Below are 17,917 nucleotides of genomic sequence, written 5' to 3' on the forward strand. Positions count from 1 at the left end.
CGGAGAGTGCTCGCCGAGCAACGAGAGCATATAGTCCATGCGCTCGGACGGGCGCGTGTCGCCGAGCTCGGGCAGGTCAAGCAGGCGCCGTGCGCATGCTGCCGGTGAGAGGGCGAAAGCGCCGAGGAGGAGCGTCTTCAGCGCGTCGTATTTGTCAGCAGCCGGCGGGTGCTGGAGGAGGCTCAAGGCGCGGGCCGCGGTGGCGGAGCCGAGCGCCGCCACAACATGGTGGAAGCGGGTGTCGTCCGCGGTGATGCCTCGCAGGGCGAACTGGGAGTCCGCCTGGGCGAACCAAACAGCCGCGTGAGTCTCCCAGAAGGTAGGCAGTTTAAGCGTCACTGCCGTATCCATGTCGGTAGGTCACCAATGAAGGAACTGCGCTCCAACGCGAGTCGAAAGAATTGACGCGACCAAAGACGGAATTCGTCCGAGTTGCTTTATTGAAACAAAACAGCTCAGGTATTCTCACAAGCCCGTTTTTCGGGCAACAATATATATACACATTTATGTCGGGAAGTTTGCCCGGCAAAAGCTATACCGGGCATGCCCGGGTATCAAGGGCGAGCCTTGGAAAGGCGAGTCTGGACCTGCCCGGGCGTGTTTGGCTGCGGCCTGGCAAGTCGAGGCTGGGCATGCCCGGGCGCTCTGGGCGAGCACTGGAAAGGCGATAGCGGGCATGCCCGGACACTCTGGGCGAGCCCTGGAAAGGCGATAGCGGGCATGCCCGGACGCTCTGGGCGTGCCCTGGAAAGGCGATAGCGGGCATGCCCGGACGCTCTGGGCGAGCCCTGGAAAGGCGATAGCGGGCATGCCCGGACGCTCTGGGCGAGCCCTGGAAAGGCGAGAGCGGGCATGCCCGGGAAAGACGAGACCGGGCGTGCCCGGGAGGTTCGGGCGTGCCCGGGAACAGTGAGTCCGGGCATGCCCGGGAGAGGCGCGTCTGGCCGTGTTCTGGCCGGTGCAAGGCGATTATGTACATCCAGCGGTAACCGCTACAGTATCATTGAAATTGTATGGTATCATTACCCTTGAAATATATCATTGAACATCAGTTTTCTCTTGGGTGGAATTCATAGGGATTGCGTTGCGAAAGCGCATATATAATACTACTTTCTGGCGAAGTTCCTCTCACGGTCCGGGGGTCACCGAGACCAGGTAGTCACCGAGGGGACCACGTAACAGAATTGGGGGCTCGTCCAAATTACGATTTGCGGATTCGCAAGTGGGTCTACGTCCGGGATCTAAAATTGTATAAAATAATAAAATAATATTTTTATTAATTAAAATTTATTAATTAAGTATTAATTGGTAAATTTTGGGGAAATTGGGGGTAAAGTATTGGGTGAAGGTTAACAGGTGTTAACGATAGGCACCATGGCGTTTGTGGCACAGAACTTTGCGGTAACCCCGAGTGAGGCACAGTTCCGAGCGTTACTAAAGTCGGACCTCTTGAAATTGGCCAAACATTTTAACTTGGAGGTCCGAACTAATTTGAGGAAGGCAGAGTTGCAGGCCACGGTGATACAATCTATGGTGGGATTAGGAACATGGGACGAGTTAGCCTGGGAGTGGCTACCCGAAGAACCAGAAGACGTTGAGCTCCGGAAACTGGAGTTGCAATTACGGAGCCAGGAACGGATCAAAGAAGAAGAAAGGAAAGCAGAAGAGAGGAGAGAAGAGAAACAAGCAGAGGAAAGGAGAGTGGAACGAGAACTCTGGGAAAGGATAAAAGAAGAAGAAAGGAAAGCAGAAGAGAGGAGAGAAGAGAAACAAGCAGAAGAAAGGAGAGTGGAACGAGAACTCCAGGAAAGGTTAAAAGAAGCAGAAAGGAAAGCAGAAAAGGAAAGAGCAGAAGAAGAAAGGAAAGCAGAAAAGGAAAGAGCAGAAGAAGAAAGGAAAGCAGAAAAGGAAAGATCAGAAGAGGAAAGGAAAGCAGAAGAGAGGAGAGAAGAGAAACAAGCAGAGGAAAGGAGAGTGGAACGAGAACTCCAGGAAAGGTTAGAAGGGAGAAAAGCAGAGGAGAGGAGAGCTGCAAGGGACCTCGAAGCAGAGGAGAGAAAAGCGGAAAGGGAATTAAAGGAACGTGACATGGAGCTTCAGCAAGAAATTAAATTCAAGGAGCTGGAGTTAATGAGAGAACGGGGAGAGGCACCACCCTTGCTGACGGGGTCGACACCTAACCAGAAAACCTGGGATGTGGGCAGACATGTGAGGCTGGTTCCACCGTTCAGTGAAAAGGAAGTCGCGAAATTTTTTTCACACTTTGAGAAAGTGGCTCGACAATTAAACTGGCCGGAGGAGGCCTGGACCATACTCGTGCAAAGTGTGCTGGTGGGAAAAGCTCAAGAGATTTATTCGGCGCTACCAATGGACCAATGTGCAGATTATGAGGTACTGAAGAAGCACATCCTCAAAGCCTATGAGTTGGTTCCGGAAGCTTACAGGCAAAAATTCAGGAATGCCAGGAAGAGGGAGAGTGAGACCCATGTGGAGTTTGCCAGAGTGAAAGAAAACATGTTTGATCGGTGGTGTGAGGCAAAAGGAGTCGGGAAAGACTTCGAAACATTGCGTGACTTGATCCTGGTGGAGGAATTTCAGCAGTGTGTCCACGAGGACATCAAAGTGTACCTGCAGGAAAAGAAAGTACCAAAGTTGTGGGACGCAGCCACCATGGCAGATGAGTATGCCTTAACCCACCGAATAGGGGTCCACGAACCTAACTCCTCGCCTAGATCTCCGCAGGGGAGGTGGGGAACAGCAGGTGCGGAGAACGACAATACATGGCGGCGGCCTCGAGAGGATTATGGGGACAACGCGGATACCCCACCTGTTCGAAATCAGAGGGATGCGGGCCCAAGACAAACGTATATTTCGGGGGGACCGAGGCAGACCACGAGTTTTTCCTCCGGGCCTACTTGCGCTTTTTGCAAGAAACCTGGACACTTGATGTCCAGTTGTTACCGCATGAAAAGGGAAGACCCAGAGCGGAGTCCGACTATTACGACTCCAAATGCAATGGGCATTGTGAGAAATCGCCATCAAAAGGGTTACCAACCATTTATTTCAGAGGGGTTTGTGTCACTGGATGGAGCCTCGACTAACCGGAGACCGGTTAGGATATTGAGGGACACAGGGGCACATGAATCTTTAATGCTTGAAGGCATTTTGCCATGGTCCGAGGAGACGGCAACGGGGGATAGTGTTCGTTTACAGGGGATCGGGGGCGGTGTTAGTGCTCCACTTCATGTCATCCATTTGGAGTCCGATTTGGTGTCAGGACCGGTCACCGTTGGTTTACAAGCCACACTTCCTGTAGAGGGTGTATCTGTGGTTATCGGGAATGATTTGGCCGGGGGTCAAGTTTATGGTAACCTGAGGGTTGGTAAAGAGCCCAGCAGGGAAAATAACACCACACCAGCTCGGGATGGCGACAAAAGTACCAAGTTATTTGTAGGGGGACTGAACTTCAAAACAGAGGAAGAAGTTCTGACCTCTGTCTTCAACAGATATGGGCCGCTGGTGGAAGTGCGGTTGGTAAGAGACAGGGAAACGCAACAGTCAAGAGGGTTCGGCTTTGTCACGTTTGCAAGCACAAAAGATGCCAGGGAGGCAGAGAAGAATTGGAATGGCAAGGATTTGGAGGGTCGGACCATAACAGTAGGGAAGGCATTTCGTAGGCGTCGAGAGGTCTACAGGAGAGTACAACTGGGCGGTAGTTTTGGTGGTGGCCGCAATCAATATTATTATGGAGGCTCCCTGAGTTACGGCAGCTCCCAAAGGAAGGATTGTCAAAGTAGTGGCCGAGAAGGAGACCGCTATTCATGGGACTACCGTGACAAGCGGTCCCACCATAATTATTAGGGAAGCACTGAATGCGGCGGAGCCGCCGAGCCAAGATTCCTACACGGATTAACCATGAACGCCACGTTCCTAAAGGCGTCCATGTAGTGAACTTTCATGCACGGACTAACCGTGAACGCCACGTTCCTCAAGGCGCCCATGTAGAGAACTTTCCTGCACGGACTAACCATGAACTTCACGTTCCTAAAGGCATCCATGTAGTGAATACTCGGCTTGGCCTCCCGGAAAAAGTGCTATCGAGTTGCTTAACTTTGGATCTTTGATCAACCCCTTAACCTTCATTCACAAGAAACTGACAGTCAAAGTCAGAGGGTCATGAGATGGAGTTTGGCTTGGCAGGAGTCCAACGGGAAATTGAACATGTAAAGGGCAGGGACAATGTCGTTGCTGGTGCTTTGTCCAGAGTGAATTACCTTTGAATATCTCTGGGGGTTGTGTGAAATTTTGTTGCTTTATTTTTAAGTGATAACTGTGCCCGGGGGGAACTGATAATGTGGGGGGGGTTGAGTTATCTGGTTTGTTTATCCAAGTTGGCCGGCAAAGAAAGTTTTCGCTGGGTTCAAACTTTCTTTCTTGAAGGGGGGGAGTGTTACATATTTATGGGAATGTATGTGAATTACTATTCAGGTCTTTGCTTATCAATGTGTAGTCGATTAAGGGTTGTTGTGGTTGGAGGGTCAGGAGCCCTTCTGGAAAAGAGACCAGAAACGGAAGAGGAAAGACACGAGGTCGGGAGAAGCGACGAGGTTTTCTTCTTCCTCGCCCCGCTCCGACGAGAGGTGGGATCGATATTGAGCCGTGTGGAAACGCGGCGTTCCCAAGCCCGTCTGGCGAGAGGAGTTACCGGGACGTGTACCTACCCGGTGGAGACGTAAAGCTGCCGTGGGGCCGTGCACCGACCCAGCGTCTGGCACCGTTCGCGGCACCGTCTACAACGACGCGTACGGGTCGCACGTTGGGGCCTAACATGCGTTGCAAGCGGCGTGTGGCTTTTGCTTGCTTTACAGTACCCGCTTCGCGTGGCCAGGAGGGGGCTGCAGCCGTGGTGCCCGGTACGATACCTGCCCGGTGGAAAAACGTCCACCCGGGGTTCGTTCAACCGCCCGAGTGCGGCGAAGCCGACCAGCATCTTAGTCAGGAGGGGCCCAGAGACATTGTGAGGGACAGAGACCAAAGGGGGTCGTGAGTACAAAAGGGGACACACGTATGTAAGATGGCCATCTTAATCATCTAGGGGATTGATTGATTGTTGAGTGTGAATTGTGGATGGTGGATTGCTCGGGGAATATACCCTTGATTGTATCATTGAAATTGTATGGTATCATTACCCTTGAAATATATCATTGAACATCAGTTTTCTCTTGGGTGGAATTCATAGGGATTGCGTTGCGAAAGCGCATATATAATACTACTTTCTGGCGAAGTTCCTCTCACGGTCCGGGGGTCACCGAGACCAGGTAGTCACCGAGGGGACCACGTAACAATATATATATATTCCAGGTAGGTTTTGATCAATGCTTATAGTTATACTTTTTGTAAATAAAAAAAAATGCCTTCGCTTGCATTTGATGGTGAAATTTCCAGGTTTTATCAGTAATTCATGAAGCAAAAACATTATGAACATAATGAGGGGGGAAATAGAGTCATGGTGAGCAGCTAATGGCCATTAAAGAAATGTATTTGAGATGTATGACTGCCCTTTCAGCAGAGAATGGATGAGGAAAGAATTACTGACGGAGTTCTGCAAGCTGAGATGGTAAATTGAAACCATAATGCAGATTTCCCATTAACTACAGGCAATAAATGATATTACGGCATTACAATCGCCATTAACGGTACACCATGCCCCATTCTGTGACATGGACAAACTTATGACGAGTTTGATTTGTTCATTTGCAAGAAGGAAACTGCTGTTATATTGTTTGCAAGCCATAAATGGTATCATTTTGTTGTTTTATACTGGACATTTATTATTTAATTGCATCCAGACTCACGATAACACAATACTGTATTTGGTGCAAAATGTAATCCTGGAGAGTTATGTATTTATTTGTAAATTATTAATATATTTCAGGAGAGTTAGGTCACTGCATGCAAGAAAAGGTGATCATAAGGCTCATGCAAGAGCTTGTACAAGTATCACATGCAGGACAAATTTGCAAATGGCCAACCAGGTACTTTTCCATTAATTATAGGGGCATTAACACACAATGAGCAAACATATTGCACAAGGAATAAGTGGTATGCAGGAGACGTGAAGTTAAATGTAAAGGGATTTTAACAAAAAAGACAAGTGTAATACATATTTTTGCACATAATAAGAATAAAAACAAGTACACATACATTCAAAGTACACCGCCCCATGCCAAATAATTAAATATGCTGCAGCGCGGCATTGCCGGGGCGCCTCCGGCGCCCGGCAATACCGCAGTGCAGCTCATTGAGGCTGCATTGGGAGGGAGAGGTGTACACTAATTGATTGATTAATTGTATAATTAAAATCAATAAAAGATTATCACAAAATATTTTCATAATCAATTGGCTAATCGCATAACTAAACCACTAGTGCTTCATCCGAAGATGTATCTTTTAGAAATTTAATTAAATAAGTCATTTATAAAAAATTAAATAATTAATTGATTACTCAATAAATAATTAATCGATTAATCAATAAATACTTAATAGATGAAATGATTAATCAATAAATCAAAAATATCCTTGATAGCCACATCACTTGGTCACTCATGTCCAAATATTAGCTTCCCAGCTCAAAAGGTGCCTGAGATATTGGCCAAATGAGAAAGAAAATAAATAAATGATTAATAATGAAAATAAATAAATAATAATCATAAAAAAATTAAATTATTAATCAATTTGGTCAGAGAACACATAAACTACCACTATTTCATCAGAATCTGTAACTTAAAAAAAAAAAATTTTTTTGTCATTAATCGAATAATTAAATAATTAATCGATTAATTGATTAATTAATAAATCAAAAATATCCTTTGCAGCCAAATCACCTGGTCATTGGCATGTCCAAATATCAGCTTCCTAACTCAAAAGGTGCCTGAGTTAATAATGGTCAGAAGATAAATGAAATGTAATTAATTAAATAAGTACTTAATTAAACGCTAATAATTAAATAACTCCTCAATTAATTGATTATTCAAAAAACAAAAAATACCGTATTTGACAAAGGACTTGCTCACTACTGTGCCGAAATTTCAGCTTCCTAGCTCAAAGGATGGCTGAGATATCGTCCGGACAAGAAAACAAACAAGAAACCAGAGTGAAAACTGAGTACTCTCTTTCAGCGTGCGTCACTGCCGAGCCCCCTTCGGTGCCCGGCAATGACGATTTGCAATGCCTGGAGGTGGCATAGGAAAGGAGCGGTGTACAATTACAAATACAAATGATAGATACTCGCTAATGCAAAGAAGAAATGTGAAACAGATAAACTAGAACGGCACTCAGTGGAGAGAATACCTCCGCCAGGTAAACAGTTTACGTTTTGTATCCCAGAGTAGACCAGAAGATCACAATATAGAATCACATTTCATCAAAATCATCCATCCACAACTTAGAGATATCCTGCTATGTATAGTTTTTGGCCCTATCTCCCAATGGTGAATAATCACTTTAAAAATTCTAGTAGCCGGATCCGAATCTGGATCTTCACCAAAATCTAATAATTTCGTCCTTGCCGCATACCCTACCTCTCTGCCAAATTTAGTTCAAATCCATCCACAACCTTTTGAGATATCTTGTTCACAAACAGAGACAAATAGTCAGGAGTGAAAACATACCCTCCTTCCACCCTTGGTGAGCCTGGTGTTGGCTTAGCGGTTAGGGTGCCGGCTTGGAATCCTAGGATCCTGGGTTTGAATCCCGGTCGATCGCTGACCCTAACGCCAGGGGGGTTGACTCAGCCTGTCATCCTTCCGAGGTCGGCAAATTGAGTACCAGTTCACTGGTAATTCCCTGTGTGTCGCAAGAGGTGACTAACGGGGTTGGTGGCAGGAAGGGCATCCGGCCATAAAACATTGCCTCAAAAAGGGGACCACGGTGCCTGAAAAAGGCCAACCCCTGCTCTGCGGGGAAAAATGGCCTCTAAAGGTGGTTCTTTTTCTTCTTCTTCTTCCACCCTTGGTGACAGAGGTAATAACAGGTATTCCTTCTGGAGGCATTGTTGGTCCAATATTTCTTGAAGAAAATGTGAATGCTGCAAAGTACCTTCTAATGTTGGAGCAGCATGTATTTCCATTCAATGATGGCCAAATGTGGTTCATGCATGATGGTGCGCCTGCTCATTATGCTGCCAGTGCACACGGGGCCCTTGATTTGAACTTTACAGACAAATGGATTGGCTGTCTTGGTCCGGTTGAATGCCTGCCGCGGTCTTGTGATTTAACACCCTGTGATTTCTTCCTTTGGGGTTTCCTCAAACATAAAATGTATGCGAAGAATCCTACGACCCTTAGACTAATTACACGACCAGACAGGGGATCAAATCAAAAGATGGAATCCCAGATGGGGGATTCAATCAGACTAACAGCGTATTGCTGACATATTTTCATTATCTTGACATTTCGTGAACCAATTTCCATTTAGCGTACATTAAAATATGCCAATTTATATTCTGAATATATTTTATCCTGGGGTGCATGTGCCTCAGACCATCTGATTAAAAGTTATGTCCAAATTTAAGAGATATGCTCAAAAATTAGTGGCCATTTTGGAAAATGGCCGCCAAAATGAGTTTCAACACATCAGGCAACATATTAGGCTACCTTAAAAATATAGTGGTGTCTTGCCCTCTTTTTTGGTCGTCAAATGTTGTCTGGCTCATGGACTATTTCTCCAAGGAACAAGACCAAAGACATAAACCAACTTGTGGTACCAGAGTTCCAATTCAAACCTCAAAAAAGAATAATAAACTGATGACCACAAGCGGAAATCAATGAACTAGATATCAAAACAAGGAAGCTTCTCACTATCCACAAAATGTTCTACAAATGAATGCATCCCCAGAATGTACCTTTTGAGACGAGAAGGAGGAAGGCCTGATGGAGCTGAACCAATCGTTTTGCAATATGGTTAAAGGACCTTGAAAGCCTTGAAAGAAAGTGTCAAAATGCAACAAATGCAAGGATTAAAATTAGGCTTTTCCTGTTGTTATCATTATTTTGTTTTATGGGATTTAAGGCTCGTCGTGGAGCTGCCACGCACACATCTCACATACATGGACAAACTGATGAATACATGAAACACAACACAGGACGAATACATGAGACAACAAAGGACTGTTAGACAGGGACAAACACAGCCACTGAGTTTGGGGGAAGTGCCGTTACATCCTGGGGCACTCTGGGTACCAGTGACGCCACAACAATGGCGCCGCCTTTCTCACCACACTCAGTGGGGCATTTCCTAAGAGGGAATTTCCTCTTCTGCATTTATACCAATTCATGGGGATTTTGCGTGCTCTTGTTTTTAAGTCCTGAGAATCAAGCAAGGAAGCAGCACGTACCCTTTTTAAAGTATTTTGCCTTTTTAAGTCTTCTGGTACAACTAGGCCGGGGTTTATTGAACCACCGACCTCCCAGACTCGAAGCAGACTTTAAGAACCTGGTTTTTTTTCCTTGTGTGAAAGGGGCCTTTGGAGTATGTCCTCACCAGAACATTGTACATATCTCTGCATAACTGATGCATGACTTACAAATTCGTCAAGGCCTTCATCTTGGTCATTTCCAGGCAAGATCCATGGCGTCACCGTGCGAGACGCGTCCGAGCCTTGCTGGAGCAAGGTGCTGTGACAACCATCCCCTGGCCTGCGTACAGTCCTGACCTGAACCCCCTCGAGCACGTTTGGGACATGTTGGGACGACAAATTGCGAAGATGGTCCCTCCAATAGCCAATCTGGATGAATTGGAACGTGCATTACATCGGGAATGGAACAACCTGCCACAGCAACGCATACGACGGCTTACAGGGTCTATGAGACGTAGGGTTGAGTCAGTGATCCGATCACGTGGGTCCTACACACGTTATTGACGCAAAGATCGCTAGAGGTCTTCTCAGAACAATGACTGTACGTTAGAAAACATAAACGTCATCCACACTGTCCGTGATGGACCTATAGCTCCATACTTAAATTGAGGTGAAAATATGCCTAAAATTCCCAAAAAATTTCACCTTAAATTATTCAGAATAAAATATTGAAAACGGCATGATTGTTATGTTTTTATGTGACCATAATATCACTTCTCCAGAAAATATAGCAATATCATGGGTATATTACACTGTTTTGACGACAACAAACTTGTAATGTGCGAGGTTGTAAAAAAACGGGGGGGGTGCTTAACTTAATTCTTTGTGTATATGTAAATTGCCTTCAGGTCACAATTTTAAACCGATCTTTACCAAGTGGTGGAGTTGGCAATAAGGAAGAAGCCTATTGATTTTGAGGTCAGAAGGTCAACATTGGCCAAAGGTCAACAACTCAAGATGGAATTTCTAAAATCCTCAATTTTCATCTGATTGACTTGAAATTTGAAGAGGATTTGCATATCAGGTCACTGAATTCAACCGCCAATTATTTTTGAGTCAACTTTGGCCAAAATCTCCACATAGGCCAAAGGTTAATAACTTAGTTGAAGTTTCTAAAATCCTCAATTTTCATCGGTTGACTTGAAATTTCAACAGGATTTCCATATCCGGTCACTGAATTCAACCGCCAATTATTTTTGAGTCAACTTTGGCCAAAATCTCCACATAGGCCAAAGGTTAATAACTTAGTTGAAGTTTCTAAAATCCTCAATTTTCATCGGTTGACTTGAAATTTCAACAGGATTTCCATATCCGGTCACTTAATTCAACCACCAATTATTTTTGAGGTCTTAAAGTGAAAAGTTCAACATTGGCTACATTTCTAAAATCGTCAATTTTTATGCCTCCGCCCCCGAAGTTAGCTGGAGGCATTACGTTTTCAGGTTGTCCGTCCGTCCGTACGTACGGGCTAAACCTCGTTTTTCTCAGCAACCACATGTCTGATTGAGACAAAACTTTCAGGGTCGGAGTGATACCCATGCAGAATGTTTTATGATAATTGTGATGTCATAGGTCACATGGTAATGTTTTAATCGAATTATTTATCCTAAAAATCTGAAATTGCATGCACATGATCTCTGACCCATTTGTATTGAAATATTAAATGTATGACATCATTGGTCACATGGTTTGGCAGCCATATTGGATTTAACCCAAAACCTTAAAAAACATCTTCTCTCAAACCGCCAAATCGATTGACTCAAAACTTTACATGTGTCATTGACTAGGCATGGCGATTAAAAGATGATCACGAAAACATCATTGGTCACATTGTGTGGCAGCCATATTGGATTGAACGAAAATATAAAATAATTATTATATCTCTGAAAACGCTTACCCTATCGATGCGAAATTTTACAAATATCATCCAACACCATTGTTGCATATAGTTTGAAAATGATGATGTCGTAGATAACGTGGTTTGGCAGCCATTTTGGATAGAAAAACGGACCTTATCCGATCAACAGGAAACTTCACAAACGTGATCCCTTACCCATACATATGCAGAGTGTACACTTTAAAGGTCATATGTCACGTGGTGTGACAGCCATATTAGCTTGAAAGCTAATATATATTTTAAAAATCCCTTCTCTGAAACCGCTTCACTGATCGATGTGAAACCTGTCATGGCTGGTGAAAATGTGATACTTGAAAACAGATGAAGGGATATATAGAAAACTTGTTTATTTTTAGGACAGTGAACGAGGGCATCTACCCGTTGTGGGACTAAGTTGAGGTATATTGGCGACAGTCGTATTGCTCTCGTCATCCAATTGACCTGAAATTTGAAGAGGATTTGCAAATCAGATCACTGAATTCAACCACCAATTATGTTTGAGGCCAAAAGGTCAACAACCTATTTTAGGGATTTTGCAAGTACCGTGTGATGCACGACATATTTCTTGTTTATTTATTTATTTCCAAATGTATTCCTATTTTTAAGTTATATACAGCATATGCATATATCTCGTGCTACTTTCATGGTCCCAATTAATCCCACCTTCTTCTGGGATCAGCCATAAGAGTTTTTCCTCTCTCTCTGCACCCAAACTTCTGTCCTGTCCTTCTACACCACTACAATCTTGATCTCATCTAACTCTCACCTCTCTTAATATTCCCATCACGAAACGACACTGTATTGCCCAGCAACGTCAGGAGCCTTTGCTAGTTACAAACAAACATATAAAAGGTAAGAAAGTGTCTTCCATACATCTGCCTCCTGTGCGTGTGCCATCAATTATGGTTAATTGGGCTACCTTGGGGACGGTAAAGTTGCAAATTAATGAAAGTGAACGCAGTAATTAGAAACCCTTTGGCCGTTTTCGAGACAAAGGGTCCCAGTGTAGGCAGCCGGTGTTAACAGAGACTATCTGACGTGACAATACACTCACTGTCTGTCTGTCTATCTATCCCACCCTGAAATGCGGAAATGCTCCAAGGAGAGAAAATTTTATTAAGTAAAAGTTGGTTCACATTTATCCAAACCTCAGGGAAAAAAAATTTAAATTTCAATCAGACAAGATAATTGAACTCGGTTAGTGTATAGGCAACAACTATGGGTGATAGGAGAAGGGGAAGGGAGAGGAAATGGGATGTGAACGTGGAGGGGGGAGGGCGAGAAGAGAGTGGGATGGGTAGGGCAGGGGAGAGAGGGAGGGGAAGGGCCCTCCTTATGCCGTTCACTCATATGGAACTCACAGCCCTCCTTACGTGTTCACTCACACGGAACAACCAATGGCCCTCCTTACACCATTCACTCACTCAGAACAACTCACGGCCTTCCTTACACTATTCACTTACATGGACCTCATGGCCCTCCTTGCCCCATTCATTCACACGGAACTCACAGCCCTCCTAATGCAGTTTACTCACATGAAACTCACAGCCCTCCTTATGCTGTTCACTCACACAGAACTCGCAACCCTTCTTACGCTGTTCACTCACATGGAACAATCCATGCCCCTCCTTATGCCATTCACTCACCAGGAACAACTCATGGCCCTCCTTACACTATTCACTCACAGCCCTTCTTACGCTGTTCACTCACATGGAACAACCCATGTCCCTCCTTATGCCATTCACTCACTCGGAACAACTCATGGCCCTTCTTACATTATTCACTTGCAGGGAACTCTCCTTATGCCGTTTACTCACATGGAACTCATAGCCCTCATGATGCTATTTGCTCACTTGGATAGCATGGCCTTCCTCACAGTGTTTACTCGCTTGGAACTCATGGCCCTCCTTACACATTTGACTCACATGGAACTCACAGCCCTCCTTACACCATTCACTCACTCGGAACTCATAGCCCTCCTTACGGTTTACTCACAGCCCTCCTTACGCCATTTATTCACACAGAACTCACAGCTCTCCTTACGCCATTTATTCACACAGAACTCACAGCCCTCCTTATGCCGTTTACTCACGCGGGACTCATAGCCCTCCTTACACCATTTACTCACTTGGAACTCACAGCCCTCCTTACACCGTTTACTCACTTGGAACTCACAGCCCTCCTTACACCGTTTACTCACAAGAAACTCACAGCCCTCCTTACACCGTTTACTCACTTGGAACTCACAGCCCTCCTTACACCGTTTACTCACAAGAAACTGACAGCCCTCCTTACACCATTCACTCACTCGGACCTCATATCCCTCCTTACGCTGTTGACTGACACATAACTCACAACCCTCCTTACGCCATTTATTCACACAGAACTCACAGCCCTCCTTATGCCGTTTACTCACGCGGGACTCACAGCCCTCCTTACACCGTTTACTCACTTGGAACTCACAGCCCTCCTCACACCGTTTACTCACAAGAAACTCACAGCCATCCTTACACCACTCACTCACTCGGAACTCGCAGCCCTCCTTACGCTGTTTACTCACATGGAACAACCCATACCCCTCATTACGCCATTCACTCACTCGGAACAACTCACGGCCCTTCTTACACTATTCACTTACAAGGAACTCTCCTTATGCCGTTTACTCACATGGAACTCATAGCCCTCATTATGCTATTTGCTCACTTGGAAAGCATGGCCTTCCTTACAGTATTTACTCGCTTGGAACTCACAGCCCTCATTACACCATTTATTCACACAGAACTCACCGCCCTCCTTACGCCATTTATTCACACAGAACTCACCGCCCTCCTTACGCCATTTATTCACACAGAACTCACAGCTCTCCTGACGCCATTTATTCAAACAGAACTCACAGCCCTCCTGACGCCATTTATTCACACAGAACTCACCGCCCTCCTTACGCCATTTATTCACACAGAACTCACCGCCCTCCTTACGCCATTTATTCACACAGAACTCACAGCCCTCCTGACGCCATTTATTCACAGAACTCACCACCCTCCTTACGCCATTTATTCACACAGAACTCACCGCCCTCCTTACGCCATTTATTCACACAGAACTCATGGCCCTCCTTACACCATTTATTCACACAGAACTCACCGCCCTCCTTACGCCATTTATTCACACAGAACTCACCGCCCTCCTTACGCCATTTATTCACACAGAACTCACCGCCCTCCTGACGCCATTTATTCACACAGAACTCACCGCCCTCCTGACGCCATTTATTCACACAGAACTCACCGCCCTCCTGACGCCATTTATTCACACAGAACTCACCGCCCTCCTGACGCCATTTATTCACACAGAACTCACAGCCCTCCTGACGCCATTTATTCACACAGAACTCACCGCCCTCCTTACGCCATTTATTCACACAGAACTCACCGCCCTCCTTACGCCATTTATTCACACAGAACTCACAGCCCTCCTGACGCCATTTATTCACAGAACTCACCGCCCTCCTTACGCCATTTATTCACACAGAACTCACCACCCTCCTTACGCCATTTATTCACACAGAACTCATGGCCATCCTTACGCCATTTATTCACACAGAACTCACCGCCCTCCTTACGCCATTTATTCACACAGAACTCATGGCCATCCTTACGCCATTTATTCACACAGAACTCACCGCCCTCCTTACGCCATTTATTCACACAGAACTCACCGCCCTCCTGACGCCATTTATTCACACAGAACTCACCGCCCTCCTGACGCCATTTATTCACACAGAACTCACCACCCTCCTTACGCCATTTATTCACACAGAACTCATGGCCATCCTTACGCCATTTATTCACACAGAACTCACCGCCCTCCTTACGCCATTTATTCACACAGAACTCATGGCCATCCTTACGCCATTTATTCACACAGAACTCACCGCCCTCCTTACGCCATTTATTCACACAGAACTCACCGCCCTCCTGACGCCATTTATTCACACAGAACTCACCGCCCTCCTGACGCCATTTATTCACACAGAACTCACCACCCTCCTTACGCCATTTATTCACACAGAACTCATGGCCATCCTTACGCCATTTATTCACACAGAACTCACCACCCTCCTTACGCCATTTATTCACACAGAACTCATGGCCATCCTTACGCCATTTATTCACACAGAACTCACCGCCCTCCTTATGCCATTTATTCACACAGAACTCACCGCCCTCCTTACGCCATTTATTCACACAGAACTCACCGCCCTCCTGACGCCATTTATTCACACAGAACTCACCGCCCTCCTGACGCCATTTATTCAAACAGAACTCACAGCCCTCCTTACACCATTCACTCACTCGGTCCTCACGGCATCTTTTAGATTAGACTGTTAACGTCCACAGAACATCACACTATTCACACACAACTTACACACCACTCACTCGCACGATTCACCCCACAGTTTCCCTTGATCGCTCCCTCATATCACACTATTTTAGTAAGAACAGAACAGATTACCGGGTTTGGACCACGTCCAGACAGCCATTTTCGTTTGCAAAAAGAGAAACTGCATAAAAACATTTTATTGACTCAATAAAAAAATAAAAAATTCGGACTCATCAGTATCTGGGGCCGGGAGCAAATGGAGCTACACACATACACACCTGCACACACCTGCACACACCTGAACATTGATAAGAAGATGGTATTGCGCTATTTCCCAACCCGTGCGCCCTCAAGCATTTTATATCACTCTGCGAGTCCATATGAAAGCTCTGAGCCATCTCAGTGACGTTTCTGCAGCTCTATTTTTCCCCCTTTGTAAGTACCAAACCCACCTCCCTCGAGCTGTGTGTTGTTGCAGTTCCATATACAAAGGACTTCACATTCTGCACTGATGAATGGGGTGGCATTTGCGTCGAAAGCTTCCATTCTTTCCCTTAGGTTTTTCATTTCCTTTGTGGCTGCAACTTTGAGGAACCACGGCAAATGCTGCGTGCGATCAAATGCATTCCAAATTTGCATCCGACAGACCGCATGAGGTCTAATAGGTTGTGATGTAAATGAAAGCTCGCCCGCTTTGGCATTTACTCCTTTAAATGGACGGTTATTGCAGGGAAACTACAATTGATGTCGACATCGGCTGGATAATAATTTCGGAGACTGCTGCGGTCAAAAGTAACATTTCAATGTGTGTGTGTCATCATTTACATTACTGGGCAAAAGTTTGTTATTCCAATTATATTCTTACTTTAGGGTAGATTTTTCAAATTATCGGTAATAACAGTCATATGTGTTCATTAATGTAAATTAACAACCTTTATAAATGTGCGTGAAATAAACTGCTTGAATAAACTACATGGTTTATAGAACACGATACCCCGCGCAGCGTTCGAGTACATACCTCAATTTTAATCAAATAATAATTGTAACACGTTGACTGCCAACTACGAGTATACTCGGAGTGCTGGGTGTACCAGATTGTGTCACTACGAGTATACTCGGAGTGCTGGGTGTACCAGATTGTGTCACTACGAGTATACTCGGAGTGCTGGGTGTACCAGATTGTGTCACTACGAGTATACTCGGAGTGCTGGGTGTACCAGATTGTGTCACTACGAGTATACTCGGAGTGCTGGGTGTACCAGATTGTGTCACTACGACTATACTCGGAGTGCTGGGTGTACCAGATTGTGTCACTACGAGTATACTCGTCGTGCTGGGTGTACCAGATTGTGTCACTACGAGTATACTCGTCGAAACGATTACACTATTGTATTGTAAACAGAATATTAATAAACAGAATATTCCGCAACATAGGATATGCTGGCACTTTGGTGAAAATAAATAAATGTAATAACTAGAACAGCACTCGGTGGACCGTATACCTCCGCCAGGATGAATAGTTTACATTTTGTATCCCACTGAGACGCCAGATCTGGATCCGGACCTGAACCAAAATCAAATCGGCTTGTTCTTGTCCTACGTTTGAAACACCCGACATGTTAATGTGCACAGAGCAGTTTAATAGGTCCTTCCATGGCATGGTATTCCTTTCACAACATAACGACCAAAAACAATAACATTGTAACAAAGCATTTATTAATACTAATAATATTAACAACAATAATAATATTAGTACCATTTCGCAATAATAATAACAAACGTGTGGAGCTATGCTCGCACGATAAAGCCGGGTAAAATGGACGACACCAGGAACGAAGTTTCATTGAGATATTTATTCTAGCTCAACTCGAAATAACTCAAAAGCACTGAATAGCCCGTTAACAGGGCGGCAATTTATATCAAAAGTTCACCACACAAAAGCCACGCCTCTCAATGGGGCGTGGTATGCAAATCGAGAGTCCGCCCGGGCAAGGCAAGTCCGGACACGTCCGGGCGAGTCCGGGCAAGTAACCGCCCGCCGGTTACGTCATCGGCCGGTGCAAGGTGATTGCGTCATGCTTCCGGTAACCGCTACATGCGCCCCCCCAGAATTAACTTGCACCGGGAGAGTCAGTTTGAGGGGGGTCTTGATGACCCGGCCGAAACGACCCCTGGCGATTCGTGTAGGGTGGTAGGTGGCGTGGTGGTGGATGGTCGGGCTG

General features: G+C 45.3%; 1 long non-coding RNA gene across 1 annotated transcript in view; it reads right to left on the bottom strand.

The window, feature by feature from the left end:
• Positions 1 to 17,917, bottom strand: part of LOC144888605 (uncharacterized) — a 59,968-nt gene that overhangs the window by 31,080 nt on the left and 10,971 nt on the right. The window contains exon 2 of the long non-coding RNA XR_013621159.1: positions 8,903 to 8,979. This is a non-coding gene — a long non-coding RNA (uncharacterized LOC144888605). The remainder of the gene's footprint in view (positions 1 to 8,902; positions 8,980 to 17,917) is intronic.

Source organism: Myxine glutinosa, chromosome 13, assembly GCF_964187855.1.
Source record: "Myxine glutinosa chromosome 13, kmMyxGlut1.1, whole genome shotgun sequence".
NCBI lineage: Eukaryota > Metazoa > Chordata > Myxini > Myxiniformes > Myxinidae > Myxine > Myxine glutinosa.